Genomic DNA, 14,247 nt, shown 5'->3' with positions numbered 1-14,247 from the left:
AGGACATGGTGGCCACACAAATCAAAGTACAAATCACAAATCAAGTACAAAACAAATAACCCATCTCCATGGTCGCAGAAGAACACTGTGGATCTCATCTGCATGGTGATGTTGCCTGTCAAGCAGGCCTTTAGAAGAAAAAATGGGAGTTCCCAAAACTTTCAAAGAAAATCTCCAACTTGGGAAAAATTTCTATTGATTTCAAAGGCTTCCCAATTGGTGAAAATATTTCTGAGACACATTTTAAGTGCCAGCTGCAGGAATGGGCCGCAATTATGCATGGCGCATCTTCACTGTTCTGTGACTTTCCCATTTCAATAGGACAGCCCTAGGACAATTCCTGTGTGCACCATGGGAATTGTAGAACAGTCCCACAGCTGGTATTTTACTTAGGGGGAGATGTTAGGAATGACAGCTTGATAGGGTAAAAGACTCAGGGCTCAGAAAGTGTTCTCTGGGTCTAAAAAGTCTCCTGGTAGCCTGGTTTGTGCTGCCATCTGTCTGGTACCAGTGCTACCTGCTGGATCCCCTACTGTATTCCGACTCTAGACCAATGGAAGGGTTGAAAAGAAGGAATGCATACTGGTAACAGTGCTTGGCTAAAGTGTCAAGGAAAGAATTACTTCTACCCCCATATAGATACTGGAACAAGAGCCACAAAAACAGAGCGTTGGAGGCCATATCATCATGCATATACCCACCCTCTCCCACCCGCCATGCATGCGCAACACACACACTCTCCATCCCCCCCCACCAATACCCCCAAATCTTCCAAGCCAGGTGCATGACAGAACAGAACTTCTAGATACATAATGCAGTTCCAGCAGAAACTATTGAAACACAAAATGCACATTGACACAAATACCACTAGCAGCAAAAGTTTTGAGTGGACTGTCCCAATTTCAGAGTGCGAGGGAGAATCTGGATTGGCGCTTGTGGATTTTTTAACCAACGCCTGAAAGAGGCAGCACCATCTAGGCTAGGGAAACTCTCCATGGGAAGACTCTTCCATTCAAAGTCCTCTGGAGTCTTTTATCATACTGGGAATAGAAGTCAGCAGTGGCCAGCTCTGAGACTGCTAGCCTAAACTGTTGGGAAAGCCAGCAGAGGACAGGACAAAGCTCGATACAGAACTGGAGGCATTATTCTAAACAGAGGGACTTGGTCTCCACATTAACTTCATTAACAGATTTTTACATTATACATTGAACCCCAGAGGATGGCCCTGACCTGGGGACCATGAGTGAGCAATATCAACACCTGCAGAGGCAGAAAGTGGTGGGCTTTGTCTCTGTGTAGAAAGTAACTGGAGATCATAGAATCATAGAATATCAGGGTTGGAAGGGACCCCAGAAGGTCATCTAGTCCAACCCCCTGCTCGAAGCAGGACCAATTCCCAGTTAAATCATCCCAGCCAGGGCTTTGTCAAGCCTGACCTTAAAAACCTCTAAGGAAGGAGATTCTACCACCTACCTAGGTAACGCATTCCAGTGTTTCACCACCCTCTTAGTGAAACAGTTTTTCCGAATATCCAATCTAAACCTCCCCCACTGCAACTTGAGACCATTACTCCTCGTTCTGTCATCTGCTACCATTGAGAACAGACCAGAGCCATCCACTTTGGAACCCACTTTCAGGTAGTTAACAGCAGCTATCAAATCCCCCCTCATTCTTCTCTTCTGCAGGCTAAACAATCCCAGTTCACTCAGCCTCTCCTCATAAGTCATGTGTTCTAGACCCCTAATCATTTGTGTTGCCCTTCGCTAGACTCTCTCCAATTTATCCACATCCTTCTTGTAGTGTGGGGCCCAAAACTGGACACAGTACTCCAGATGAGGCCTCACCAATGTCGAATAGAGGGGAACGATCACGTCCCTTGATCTGCTCGCTATGCCCCTACTTATACATCCCAAAATGCCATTGGCCTTCTTGGCAACAAGGGCACACTGCTGACTCATATCCACCTTCTCGTCCACTGTCACCCCTAGGTCCTTTTCCGCAGAACTGCTGCCTAGCCATTCGGTCCCTAGTCTGTAGCGGTGCATTGGATTCTTCCATCCTAAGTGCAGGACCCTGCACTTATCCTTATTGAACCTCATCAGATTTCGTTTGGCCCAATCCTCCAATTTGTCTAGGTCCTTCTGTATCCTATCCCTCCCCTCCAGCGTATCTACCACTCCTCCCAGTTTAGTATCATCTGCAAATTTGCTGAGAGTGCAATCCACACCATCCTCCAGATCATTTATGAAGATATTGAACAAAACCAGCCCCAGGACCGACCCTTGGGGCACTCCACTTGATACCGGCTGCCAACTAGACATGGAGCCATTGATCACTACCCGTTGAGCCCAACAATCTAGCCAGCTTTCTACCCACCTTATAGTGCATTCATCCAGCCCATACTTCCTTAACTTGCTGACAAGAATACTGTGGGAGACCGTGTCAAAAGCTTTGCTAAAGTCAAGAAACAATACATCCACTGCTTTCCCTTCATCCACAGAACCAGTAATCTCATCATAAAAGGCAATTAGATTAGTCAGGCATGACCTTCCCTTGGTGAATCCATGCTGGCTGTTCCTGATCACCTTCCTCTCATGCAAGTGCTTCAGGATTGATTCTTTGAGGACCTGCTCCATGATTTTTCCAGGGACTGAGGTGAGGCTGACTGGCCTGTAGTTCCCAGGATCCTCCTTCTTCCCTTTTTTAAAGATTGGCACTACATTAGCCTTTTTCCAGTCATCCGGGACTTCCCCGGTTCGCCACGAGTTTTCAAAGATAATGGCCAATGGCTCTGCAATCACAGCCGCCAATTCCTTCAGCACTCTCGGATGCAACTCGTCCGGCCCCATGGACTTGTGCACATCCAGCTTTTCTAAATAGTCCCTAACCACCTCTATCTCCACAGAGGGCTGGCCATCTCTTCCCCATTTTGTGATGCCCAGCGCAGCAGTCTGGGAGCTGACCTTGTTAGTGAAAACAGAGGCAAAAAAAGCATTGAGTACATTAGCTTTTTCCACATCCTCTGTCACTAGGTTGCCTCCCTCATTCAGTAAGGGGCCCACACTTTCCTTGGCTTTCTTCTTGTTGCCAACATACCTGAAGAAACCCTTCTTGTTACTCTTAACATCTCTGGCTAGCTGCAGCTCCAGGTGCGATTTGGCCCTCCTGATATCATTCCTACATGCCCGAGCAATATTTTTATACTCTTCCCTGGTCATATGTCCAACCTTCCACTTCTTGTAAGCTTCTTTTTTATGTTTAAGATCCTCTAGGATTTCACCGTTAAGCCAAGCTGGTCGCCTGCCATATTTACTATTCTTTCGACTCATTGGAATGGTTTGTCCCTGTAACCTCAACAGGGATTCCTTGAAATACAGCCAGCTCTCCTGGACTCCTTTCCCCTTCATGTTAGTCCCCCAGGGGATCCTGGCCATCCGTTCCCTGAGGGAGTCGAAGTCTGCTTTCCTGAAGTCCAGGGTCCGTATCCTGCTGCTTACCTTTCTTCCCTGCGTCAGGATCCTGAACTCAACCAACTCATGGTCACTGCCTCCCAGATTCCCATCCACTTTTGCTTCCCCCACTAATTCTACCCGGTTTGTGAGCAGCAGGTCAAGAAAAGATGAACCTTCCCGCACTCTCTGCACTAGGAAAACAATTGTTCATTGGGCTAGATGGTACATACAAAATCACACACCTGTGCTCAGCTGGATGTGCTGGACAGCGCATTCTCAGCTGGACACAGGGGGGTGGTGATTCACCGGCAGAGACACAGCGTGGATTTAAAGTGGATTCTGGTCAGGGCCTTCAGAAAGGGACATTCACAGCACCATGAGGACCCTTCCACCCCTAGGCAGGGCACTTTCTCCTTCACACTAGGGTAGATGTGATGAATGAGCATGAAGAAAAGCTGGGAGTAACCCCAGAAAATAGCATCTGTAGTACTTTCCCTGTTCTTATAGCTCTGTGTTTGGTTTCCAGTGATGATAAGTTGTGTAGAAAGTACCAACCTAGACACTCAGGAACCATGGGGTGCTATGGAATGCCTGTCAGTAAGCTAAGTAAAATAAATATCCATGCATGGAGAAGGCATTTCCTGTCTCTCTGTGGTTCTGCTCCTCAGTCTCTGACAGGACCCAGAGCTTAATATTGGGCCATTGCTAACCTGCCCCAAGGGCTGGCTCCTGTGAGAATCACAGGGTTTCTTCCCATTACACCCCCCGCATGTGAGAGAGAGGCATGTGAGGGTAGCAGTGGCATCAGGATGCTGCTGACACTCATAGAATCATAGAATCATAGAATATCAGGGTTGGAAGGGACCCCTGAAGGTCATCTAGTCCAACCCCCTGCTCGAAGCAGGACCAATTCCCAGTTAAATCATCCCAGCCAGGGCTTTGTCAAGCCTGACCTTAAAAACCTCTAAGGAAGGAGATTCTACCACCTCCCTAGGTAACGCATTCCAGTGTTTCACCACCCTCTTAGTGAAAAAGTTTTTCCTAATATCCAATCTAAACCTCCCCCACTGCAACTTGAGACCATTACTCCTCGTTCTGTCATCTGCTACCATTGAGAACAGTCTAGAGCCATCCTCTTTGGAACCCCCTTTCAGGTAGTTGAAAGCAGCTATCAAATCCCCCCTCATTCTTCTCTTCTGCAGGCTAAACAATCCCAGCTCCCTCAGCCTCTCCTCATAACTCATGTGTTCCAGTCCCCTAATCATTTTTGTTGCCCTTCGCTGGACTCTCTCCAATTTATCCACATCCTTCTTGAAGTGTGGGGCCCAAAACTGGACACAGTACTCCAGATGAGGCCTCACCAATGTCTAATAGAGGGGAACGATCACGTCCCTCGATCTGCTCGCTATGCCCCTACTTATACAGTTCTGCATCCACCTTTCATCAGGCACGGGTGGTGCGGTGCAGGAATTGGGGCTCGGATGAGAGCTAGCTGCCTGAAGCTTGGCCCCAATAAGACGGAGGTAACGCAAGCTGGGGCTCGCAGAGCTGGCGACTGTCTCCTCGGTCCATGCCTGACTTCTGCTGCCTTGGGATCCCATTTAATCCTGAGCTGGCTGTGGATGCCTAGAAAGCAGAAGTGGCCAATGGTGCTTTATTTGCAGCTGTAGCTGGCAGGGAGGTTCTGACCGTTGCTGTAGGCTATGGGCCTCAGTTCCCCAGCCCTCTGTGACCTCCACATTGCACCACTGCAGTGTGCTCTGAAACGACCCCTGACAACCAGCAACCAGCCCTTCCCCATCAGAGGGCCTAGGTAAGCCTTGCCACGTGGTGCACCCGCTGCAAGTTGGGACACTACGCTGGCAGGCCCCGGATTTGAATGTGGTGAGGCTGATGCAAGCATCCTCCGCAAGAGACCCCCCAGCTCTAGACCTGGCTCCCCAGCTGGTCCCCCAGAGCCTGCCCAAGTGTGGTGGTTTCTTAGAGGAGTTATTTAGTTTGCACACATTAGCTCTGGTTTAGCTTGGGCTGCAGTTCTGTCACGGAGGTCACAGTGGGCATGGAAATAATGAATTTGAATAAAGTCCATGAAATCTTAGAAATGCCTGAAAAAAACCCATGTGATTAGGCCCCCAGACTGAGTGGCAATGCGACCTAGCGTGGCCCGTCCTTCCCTCTGTAAATGGGGCCTGAGTGGTGCTGTGATCCTGTGTGCCAGGTTGCATCCCTGGAGCGGAAAGCTGGGCCCAGGAGCTGCCACTGCAGAGTGAGTGTGGGAGGGGCTTGTTCTCCAGCTGCCCCACCCAGGCCTCACCTTTCAGTTCCCCCACTGGACTCCGTGCACGTTGATGGAGTGAAAACTACATTAGTTGGTGTTCCTTCCATGGCTACAATTTTTCCCCAGACCTTTGCCATGAAATATACTAAAAATATCCACACCTAAATTGTAGCCTTACCCAAGACCCTGATGTCTGTATTGTAAATGCACATGTGAGTGGACCAACAGGGACATTTTCAAATGCACAGATAAATAAAATCAATATTTCACATTATACCCCTGACGAACCCTTGCTCTAAAGAGGAACTTTCTAAAGCAGTTAATTTATATTATATAGGAAATGCATTTGATGATTTCTGCTCCTCAAATATAGCTTCTAACTAGTAGCCCACTTGTGCAAATCTTCAGTCAGGTTTCCTTTCCATTCTCATTACTGGCAGATGTCAGTGTTGTTAATTTCAATGCAGTGACAAATATTGGCTAATTTTGTAATACCCCCATTTAGATAATCTCCCTTCATCCCCAGTGTATCAGTCCCTTGAGTGCAAACCTGAATAAAGCACAGACAAGTTCTAAAATTAAAAACATCTCCTAAAAGATAAATAGCGAAAAACAAGCTGGAAGGAAATTCTTCCACTAATAAAAGACTCCAAGACACCCCAGAACAGTTCCTCCCAATTGCCCCGTCCAGTGCAGTATTACTCCACAGTAGAAACAAACAATGAGTACTAAATGCATCTGAAGGCCCATATTATAGATGTTCCATGTGAACCAACATATCCTTTATGTAGGCAAAAATGATACAAAGCAGAAGCTGAGGATAAATTTTTCCTTTCAGTTTTAATCAGGCTTCCTGTTGTAAAAGCGCAGCAGACAGTGACGCGAGACACTGCCTCCCAACTTCAGCTCACCTTTGCAGTCCCACAAGGGACACCATGTCAAGATTGTTCAGCTTTTTTGATGAGTGCTGCGTGGGTAACTAATGTGTAAATGCAGATACGTCGAGAAAGCAGTTTTGACAGTGATGTATTGCAACTGGTTCCAGATGTCGGCAAGGGATGCTTGGCCAGGCACCTGGGGCTCGGCTGCCACACAGCAGCGCCAGCTCCGACCCAGTCTGCAAATAGATCACAAGGCTTTAACTCTCCAATTATAATCATATTAAACAACCATCGCTTGAGCTTCTGCTTCTCCTCTTCCAGGACAACTACAAGATATTTCTGTGTTGTTGCTCAAATTTTAATTTTAATGAAGGAAAGATAAGCTGCAACATGAAGCTTGGCATTAAACCCAATAGTTTGGCTGTCAATAGAAAACTTAAAAGCAAGCTGTTGAACCAGCCAAAATTACCCTTATATTAATGTTTAACGTGTGTTATATCCTTACACCAAAACTTGCAGATGACACACGCCGAATGTTTAATTAAACATCCCCTAATTACTAACGTAAATGTTGAGATTGCTCAGCAAATGGTGCACTGCCTATGGAAGATTGCGAACAGGGATTGGCTCTGCCTTTCATATCAGAGCAACCTGCTGTAGTAGGCAGGTTTAAATGAGACTCCCAGAGGTCTGAGTGGGGATTCGTCCCCTTTCCTCACTGACTGTATAATCCGCTCAAAACACACCATTTACCAACCTGCAATCTGTACCCATTGTACCAAGAACCAAGTGATGCAAAATCACCTGACCTCTCCCCAGTTACACCCACACAGACCGGCACAATCCTGCCTGGTATGAGCACCTTGCAGGATTGCTTCCAAAAGAAACAAGAAGAAAGGGGTTAAAGAAAAACAAAGCCTGGTATTGAAAGCATAAAGCTTAATTAGCTTGATAACAACAGTACTGGGTGCACAATTAATGCTAATGAGCTGCAGAAAGATATGACCAAAGGATTAACTAGGCGGGGTACACATTATATTCTAAAGGACAGCATTTTACCTAGAAAACTGATAAAGGTGCACTTCTTACATGGGGGGTGTTTGTAGCTCAGCTCCAACATAAACGTTTGGTCTAAAGGGAATTTTTTCAAACAACCTGTCTGTCTCCCTCCTCTTTCAATACAGAACTCCCAGCTCCAATCAAACAGGCTCTCAAGGGATCACCCTACAGCTACACTCGCTCCATGTGGTTTCGATACCAGACATTTTCTCACTGATCAAGATAGGTGTAGGAAGCAAGTTTGCTGCTTATCCTTGAACAACCAGGGAGACCTGTGTTGCTGATTTTCTCTATCACATCAAAGGGTTCAGGGCACTTTTAATAAAAGAGCAAACAAAAATGAGGAATGCTTGTTAGAATTATGCAGCAACTCTGCTTTCCCACAACTACAATGCACACTTCCTTTCCTCCCACCCCGTATTGCCAACTCCGTATTGGGTTTGAAGCCCTAGTGATCAATAACCTCTCACTATGAGTAAACTGTTTAACTATAGCCTAAGCTGGTGTGTTTTGTCTAATGTCACTTGATATATTGATATTGGGGGGGAAGGCGGGGAGAGACAGACTGACCAGTCCCTGTTACTTTTCCAGTTGGATCATCAAGTTTATTTCTAACCTTGCATTTAAATGATCAACCTGTAAAATTTTATTACTAGCACAGACTACACTAATGAATGGTGCCAGATAGCACAAGAGCCGTAAACTATTACTTTCCTTCTGCTTATAGGGCCTCTGTTATGACAAATCTTTATTAGCCATTTGTGGCTTGTACTTCACTCTAGGTAACATAAACCAGTTGGGTAGGTTTTTTTTTTCTTCATCTTATGCAACTGGAAGACTTGAGCTTCTCCTGTCAGATCTTGTCCTAGCTACAAATCAGTGTAGGTGTTTGGGGCATTTGATTGATCAAGGACGTTTTTACAATAAAGCGCTCTGTGTTTTGGGACTGTGGATGGGAGCCTAGGGACCTCTCGCTCCATGAGGCAAGAACCAGCGAATAAGATCCACACACACATACTGTACACTGGCCAGTATGCAGGGGAAGTGATGTAAATACCTCACAGATAGGGGAACAGACCTGCTACAAAAGCCATGGTAATGTGCCCCTGGATCCTGGCGTGAGCAGCTCCACTGAGCACTCCATTCCTACTTTGAGTCCGTAGCAAGGGGCAGGGGAGACATGCAAATAAACATGTGGCCCATGGCCCTGCTCCACAAGCCACGCCCTGTGATGTCTTTCTGTGTATCCTGCCGGGGAGGGGATGTGGAATGGCCTCTCCGTGTTTTTCACGTGGGCCAGCCAGGATCTGGGTGGCCACCTGCTGCCAGTTCCTGGTTTGCAGGAGTGCACTTGTATGCTCCTTTCTCTAGAAGTCGGCCCATAATCTTTTCATGCATTTGGGGTTTTTTAACTGGACTTTTCAGAATCTACACTGCACAGCTCTCCCCCTCGTACCACGCTGAATGGCAACCAAGCGAAAATGACTCAGACCTGAAAAGAGAGAGAATTGCTGCCATCCCTGAGACTGGTACTAGAGTCCACCCTCGACCTCTCTTTGGACCCAAACTTGCACTAAGCCAGTCTGAGAGGATATGCCTTTATCCTAATGGTGCCCCTGTTATCACAGTACCAAATGCCACTAGTGATCCAAGCTCAGAATGCAGCACATGTCCAGGAGAGCAAGCCCATGTCTCCAGCACTGTCGGATGAGTATTTTAAAGGAACACTGGCATCATCACTCAGAGCCCAATGGTATAAGAACCTACTTCCCTTCCCCTTTCCACAGGCCCAACACCCATTACAACTGCATGACAACAGAAAGGGATGCAAGAGCTGGTCTGCACAGTGTTATTCCACCCTTCCCCTCCCCAAGTTCCCGGTTCCTCATCCCCTAGCAGCAGCGTGTGATCCTAGGGTATAGCTGATGTTTGGGGAAGCACTGTGGTGCATTTGTGATCAGGTTTTCCTGTTTGTTTTCCAGCTGAAAAGATGGTCCCAAGGTCTGTTTGGCAGATCTCCAAATGACTTGGGCAGCTAATAGCAAACCTGAATATTGGGCAAGTAATTCAGATGGTTGGGTAATTGAAAGGAATACTAATTCTTCCCTCCTTTGTTCAGAAGAGTAGACGGTTTACCACCATGGCATCAACATTCTGTATGTAATACGCCACGTAGGGGAGTCCGGTAAAGAGGACAAGGCACCCCCACAGCCCAGCAGGTTCCTACATGTATGACAAACTACTAAACCTGAGAGAAAAAGTCTTATTACCCGAGTACTCTGATGCTGCTGCTTTGTGCCATGGGCCCATCATGGCCACTGAAAGACGAGGAGCACGACAAGGGACAGACATGCTTTGAGGATCAGATGCACGTTGTCTTCTGAGAACAACAGGCCTGATCCAAAGCCCATTGAAGCTAGTGGGAGTCTTTCCACTGACTTCCATGGGCTATTGACCAGGCCCAGAATTCTTCACAAACCCATCAAACAACGTACACCTCCAGCCTTTAATGTAAAATACTGCAATCCAGGCTTCATTCAGATTTGTAAAAAGAAAAGGAGGACTTGTGGCACCTTGGAGACGAACAAATTTATTTGCGCATAAGATTTCGTGAGCTACAGCTCACTTCATCGAATGCATCCGATGAAGTGAGCTGTAGCTCACGAAAGCTTATGCTCAAATAAATTTGTTCGTCTCTAAGGTGCCACAAGTCCTCCTGTTCTTTTTGCGAATACAGACTAACACGGCTGCTACTCTGAAACCATTCAGATTTGTGTGTTTGTACACTGGCGGGGTTCGCTGAGCTAATCACTATGAGACATAGAAGCACTGGAGAAATCATGTTCCCAATGAGATGTGTTATAAGATACCTGAAGTATTGGTCTGAGTTGATATTACCATGATTGTGTTTTATGGCCTTCACCAACTACATGGAGCACCACAGCGTAAGCGGACTTGGACAGCAGGACGGACCTATGCTGGTGTTAAGGGAATACCGCAAACAAACACGGTACCACGCTCACTCCTGATTAAACTACAGGTTAAAAGCACGAGCAGAAAACATTCCAAATATCTGAGAAAATCATTAAACACATTGAAATTTAGACCTCAAAAAGACAAGGCATAAATGAAACTAGGAAACACATTTAGAGGCTAAGTTGGGAAGCCCTTTTTTCATGCAGAGAATGTGGAATGGCCTAGCAGGCAAGTTTAGTGAGGCGGAAACACCAAGATCATTCAAGAAACAATTAGATACCATCATGTGGGGAACAGAGTACTTAAAAGGGAATGCACCCTGATGCTCCAATGGGCTTTTACTCAATTTAACAACATTTCTTATGGTCTCACATACTTTGGCAGCCTTTCTTCCAAGGCTGGGCAGTGAGTTGTGAAGAACTTTCTCAGTTACTCATATTTTAGAAAACAAATTCCAGAGCCGGTGCCAAAATGGGGCACAGTCAAACCTCCTGTTGTAAAGGGAAGCAGCATGCAGACGTTTACACGTTATTTCTCCACAGCTACACTTTCCCCACTCCACAGTCTATGATGTTCATTTATTTGCTACACATTAAAATCCGGATACTAAGCAGTTTATGACCAAGAAACAAGCAGACCCTTAACCAAAGCATTGGTTGGCACTGCCTCGTAGTAAAATCTGTTCTGCGCTGCTTTACCCATTTGGATGTATTGGTGAAGCAGGCTGCTTTTAGCTGGCCCTATGGGATAGCCACAGCATGGTGTGCTGCCATGTAGGAGACTGGGATTTGAGACCAACCACCAAACACCCAATCTCACAGGCCAGTGAGAGAAGGCACATCACAGTGGGGACATATTTAACCTCTGAGAAGCTACCAAACATACCCTCCCTAGAAGGACTGTCCTCTCAAATCAGTGCACAATACAGGAGCAATTTCAGGTTCCTCTGAAGCATCAGGCATTGCTGAAAGAACAATGCTGATCCAGATGCACCAAGAATATGGAAGCTCCTAAGTTCCCAACACAAAAAACTCCTACATCTCATTGACACAATGTACATACTGTGTCTTGAACTAACCAATATTTCATTATTTGCACATGAGCATCTACAAATGAAAAAGATGAAGAAAAAAGAAATCACTCTAGATGCACAGGGTTTGGGAGACACTGAGAAGGCCTGATTGCTTATCACAAAAATCAAAACATGCATATTGGGACATGGGCATTAAGAATATGCTGCTTAAAATGTGCTCTTTATCTCAGAGACAGCATGAGTGTATACCATGTGATGGAGCAGTTGCTATGGTAATGCTCTTTATTGAATAGCAGACTAAACAAGTACATGAAACCCATTTACTGAATAACATACACAAGTGCATGGAGCCCACATAACATGCAGCAACTGCTGCTGCTTGGCCAGAGCCACCCACAGACCTCGAAAAAAACCTAAGTGCTGAACTTTTTTCACCCTTTTTGTTGTGGATATGCCTATTTCCCAGAGCTGAATGGCCTGGGTTCACAGCTGAGCCGGGTTCACGTTCACAGCAAGGCACCCATCACCCCACGTGGGGTGGCGGAGGGAGGCCGTAGCCATGCGGAGAAGAGATTGACAGTAGAGCAGATGTGTGTAAATGCATGTGGAAAACTTCACAGCTACTGGTCTTTTCTTTGTTAAATAGGGCATCAGTTAGAATGCTCGCCTCTCTCCAGCTGGTGCTCGCTTGTCTCTATCTGTCTACTCCCCCCAGCAGTCTGAGTTGTGGGCTTGGATAACTGCTAAGCCTGAAAATGAATCTGATAGAAACAACTTTATTCTGTTTGGCCAAACAAAATCTTTTCAAAGCACTAGAGAATGATTTTACAAAGAGAAATGGCAGACAGATTGGCACAGAGATGACCCCAGCACGTAGGTTCTGATCAGGCTCATCTTATTCACATGACTAAGGTTTGCAGAATCAGAACTATAGCCAGTAACTTTCCAGATTATTTGAGAAACAAAATCTTCCAGTGCATAGCTGGAGCCATGTGTGGCTGAGGCTGAGAAGATAAAGGAATCGAGACTAGAAATCAACTGGGCTCTGCCTGAGCAGCTTTGAATCTTGATGACAAAGCATCTCTCTTCACTAGTATTTTGATTCCATAGTGATGGGTGAGCATCCAGACAGACACACAGGGAGTTACTGAACAGGTGTGCTACAACCATACGGCTCATTATCAGGGAATTTACAGTAAAGTTCACCTGCTCGCCACAGAAAAGAATTGGTACTAGGACTAATAAAGCCCTGGAAACATACAGATGGGGGTTACTGGAGAAAGAGAGGGACAAAAAAGGAAGGAAGGAACCATAGAAAATAATCTCATGTGAATGGGTTTTCCCTTGAATGTCAGATTCATATGGTTTCCCCAGCCCTTGGTTTTATACAGTAGGAGTCTCCCCTACCCCGCAGGGTAGCTGGGAAGTGTGCAACACAGGGCTGGAAGGACAGAACTCAGGCAGAAGTGATTCTGCTCCAGCTACTGTGAGGGAGAGCTCTCTCGTGCGCCCAGTGCCAACCACTCACACTAACCATACAACTGTACTAATTGTGTCTGGATCGCGTGAAGCCATTTCCTTTAAAAACACTGCACCTCTACAGTCTGCCATGAAAAAAGAAATCACGCTGCAAAGATCTCCATGACATAGGGAGAGTGCAAAAGGGGAAGAACACTAAGTTTGCTTTCTGCCATCATTTACAAAGCTCATTTGCAAATATTACATTCTTATTTCACTTATTTAGGGAAAATTAAACAATTCTTCATAGCTCAGTTTAAAAATAACTCCACTATTAATGCAGGCCTTTTATTTAATCACTGGCTAATTTACTCCTGACAGAAAGTAAATTCTACTATTTTCTGTGAGGCTTTATGAAATTGCCATCATTTTTAATTAATTCTTAATTAAAATATATTACACCACAGCTTCTACCCATCTCTCTTGATATTCTAACATAATCAATTCAAGACCATTTACATATCATTAATTAAAAGCCTTCCTTTCTCATCCTTAAAATCATAATGAGGCTCTATTTCTCATTAGCAGCCTTTAAGGGATAAAATAACAATACAGACAAGAACAAATGGTAATTTCAAAAACCTCTTTTCTACCCTTAAAGCTTTTCAGAGTGGACAGTGAGGTTTTCCAAAGTTCTCCAGGTTAGCAGTTTCTGAACATCTTGCAAGATTTTTGATCTGTTACATCATAGCCCCAGATTTTCCACTAATACAAGCGACAGTAACGGAATAAATGGACTTTTTTTTTTTTAATTTCACTCTTTGAACACAATATCTAATGATCTGGACAGGAAACAGAAATAGGAGAGCCACAGTTTGAGACTATCGGAAATTAAGCAGATTTCTATACTTATGGAAGGACGGTTCCCACCCTGTATACTAAAATCCATTTGTCATGGGGTACTCAAATCCGAACAACAACATTTTGCCACAGGAGTCTACTTTGGGAATTGGCCACAGGGTACATCTAATAAACTCGAAACTACGTGAAGCAGATTGTTTTAGCCATGAAAGCAAAAAGCCCCAGCAAGAAAGTTATTCTTCTGCTTGT

At 45.5% G+C, this 14,247-nt stretch overlaps 1 protein-coding gene across 4 annotated transcripts in view; it reads right to left on the bottom strand.

Moving 5' to 3' along the window:
- Positions 1 to 14,247, bottom strand: part of PBX3 (PBX homeobox 3) — a 160,287-nt gene that overhangs the window by 103,775 nt on the left and 42,265 nt on the right. The gene's annotated exons all lie outside the window — the stretch shown is intronic.

The sequence above is a fragment of the Lepidochelys kempii genome, chromosome 16 (genome assembly GCF_965140285.1).
Source record: "Lepidochelys kempii isolate rLepKem1 chromosome 16, rLepKem1.hap1, whole genome shotgun sequence".
NCBI lineage: Eukaryota > Metazoa > Chordata > Testudines > Cheloniidae > Lepidochelys > Lepidochelys kempii.
Note: the sequence above shows the minus strand (reverse complement) of the source record. Positions and strands in the feature narration are given on the sequence as shown.